This window comes from Penaeus japonicus, unplaced genomic scaffold (assembly GCF_977035675.1).
Source record: "Penaeus japonicus unplaced genomic scaffold, GWHDUDI00000001_assembly GWHDUDI00000002, whole genome shotgun sequence".
Taxonomy (NCBI): Eukaryota; Metazoa; Arthropoda; class Malacostraca; order Decapoda; family Penaeidae; genus Penaeus; species Penaeus japonicus.
In genome coordinates, this window is record NW_028234404.1 from 8,710,500 (window position 1) to 8,712,999 (window position 2,500).

Here is a 2,500-nt window from a genome sequence, read left to right on the forward strand (position 1 = left end):
TCGATGGGTCATTCCTGGTCCATTTTCTGTCAAATTCAAGAGAACGGCGGAGTCCAGGGGACACTATATCATTTCAACTTCAGCACTCACTGAGGGTCTCATTATTAGTCTGTGTTCGTTTGTGCTCTTTATAAATCCCAGGAAATATCTCTTACTATTAATACCTGTAAATATCATTAATGTTGTTGATTACGTTATAAAGACACTAACTTGTTTCTTTCTCAGTCTAGAAACTGCACGATATCAATTTTCATTAACACGCAATAGTCGACGGTCCCGGAAGATCAAGGAATGTGTTGGGTGAAGCATCACAGTAATCTTGTAGAAATGTAACGTATTCACATGAATGATTCCTTTTCCAGAGAATATGTGTATGTACCCTACACATATATACATATTCTCTCTCTCTCTCACACACCCACCCACCCACCCACCCACACACACACACACACACACACACACACACACACACACACACACATACACACATCATACACCATAATAATATCATACACCATAAGAAGCAATAATACCTTACAACCTCTAGCCTTCCCTAAGAAAAAAGTGAAACCCACCCATCGGAAGCAACACTGACTCGCAACGTCACGCTCCGATCGTTACCATTGATAATGTCACCATCGCGACATCTGGGCCGCTCGCGTGCGCATGTCGCCTGTCATTTGTCTGCCGTATGAGTCATCGAGAAGAAAGTTTTTTTTTATGTTATTATCATTACTATTGTTATTGTCATTTGTGGTAAGGAGGACGGATTTGAGAAATTGAGTAATTGCGTTGAGATATTTTGAATAGGTTTATCGTTAAGCATAACAACATGTGATTACGGATAAAAAGTCTATACCAAATACGGGGCAGGGACAGAGAGAGGAGAGGGAGAGGGAGAGGGAGAGGGAGATAGAGAGAGGGAGAGAGAAAGAGGGAGAGAGAAAGAGGGAGAGAAAGAGAGAGAGAGAGAGAGAGAGAGAGAGAGAGAGAGAGAGAGAGAGAGAGAGAGAGAGAGAGAGAGAGAGAGAGAGAGAGAGAGAGAGAGAGAGAGAGGAGGAGAGAGGGGGGAGAGGGAGAGAGGGGAAGGGAGAGAGAGAGAGAGAGAAGAGAGAGAGAGGAAAGAGAGAGAGGGAGAAAGAGAGAGAGAGAGAGAGAGAGAGAGAGAGAGAGAGAGAGAGAGAGAGAGAGAGAGAGAGAGAGAGAAATAGAAAGAGAAAGAGAGATAAAGAAAGAAAGAAAAAGGGAAAGAGATAGATAGAGAAAAAGAGAGAGAAAGAGAGAGGAGGAAGAAGAGAGAAAGAGAGAGGGTTGGAAGACAGAGAGTGGCCTAATAACCAAGCAAGGAGGCAGACAGGCAGACAGACAAGCATAAAAAAGAGACCCATAATCTCAGCGTGCAGGCCGACCCGCGGCCGTTCCGCCTCGACGGCATTTGCGGTAAGTCGCCTCCCGCCTCCCGCGCCGCCGCCAGGAGCCGTGAGACCCAAACCACTGTCTGTCTGTCTGTCTGTCTGTCTGCCTGCCCGTCTGTCTGTCTCTCTGTCTGTCTGTCTGTCCGTCTGTCTCCCTGTCTGCACGTCCATCTGTCTGTCCGTCTGTCTCTCTGTCTGCCTGTCTGTCTGTCTGTCTGTCTGTCCGTCTGTCTCTCTGTCTGCCTCTGTCTGTCTGTCTGTCTGTCTGTCTGCCCGTCTGTCTCTCTGTCTGCCTGTCTGTCTGTCTGCCCGTCTGTCTCCCTGTCTGTCTGTCTCTTTGTCTGTCTGTCTGTCTGGATTCCATTTCCCCCATTTCCGTCTCAATTATCAATCAATTTGCCCTCAATTTCTATTAGTTTCCACACGAAAGCAAAACCGAAAGGAAATTATTGAAATAAATGGGAATAAAAATAACTTTAAGAATAAACATTCCCAAGAGGGAGAAAAAATAATAATCTAAATCTAATATAAGAAAATAAGCGAACAAAATAAAATATCAGAGAGAAAGCACAGCTGATTTCAAATGAGATGCCGACATGAACGTGAGTCAGGCGGGAAAGTAGGAAACCACAAATAATGAGTCACATACCGACATTTTTTTTTTTTTTTTTTTACCTTTTAAAAACAAGGACACGGCAGATTGCATGGTTTAGGAAATTATTACGTTATGTTGTATTAGATATTTTATTTTATCTTTATAAGTAAGTAGTGGAAATGTTTTTTTTATGAATTTTAATTTCTGTTTATAATAATTTCCTTTCGTGCAAGTTTAACTATTATAAACATCGAAGGCTTTAACTCGAACATGACATCTGAATTTCAAAAGTAATCGGGAACTCTAAATCATCGCTCTACACATCAAATAACATTCACATATCAAAACCCTATCTGTTTTCACAATAAAACAATAAAATCAACTTAATGAAAAAAAAAATCAGTCATAAAACAAAAACAAAGAAAATAATCGTTATGTCCTTGGTTATTGTAATAACATGTATCCTTGTGTCTCTAAATAAGATTCAATT

At 41.6% G+C, this 2,500-nt stretch overlaps 1 protein-coding gene across 7 annotated transcripts in view; it reads right to left on the reverse strand.

Annotated features, from left to right (window-relative positions):
• LOC122258319 (uncharacterized) overlaps positions 1 to 2,500 on the reverse strand; it is a 76,166-nt gene that overhangs the window by 42,966 nt on the left and 30,700 nt on the right. For 4 of the 7 annotated variants that reach the window (XM_086546942.1, XM_086546944.1, XM_086546969.1 and 1 more), the window contains exon 2: positions 1 to 164. This exon is cut by the window's left edge. The exons of the other annotated variants lie outside the window; for them this stretch is intronic. The gene's annotated coding sequence lies outside the window, so the exon portion shown is untranslated. The remainder of the gene's footprint in view (positions 165 to 2,500) is intronic. 7 annotated transcript variants of the gene reach the window in all.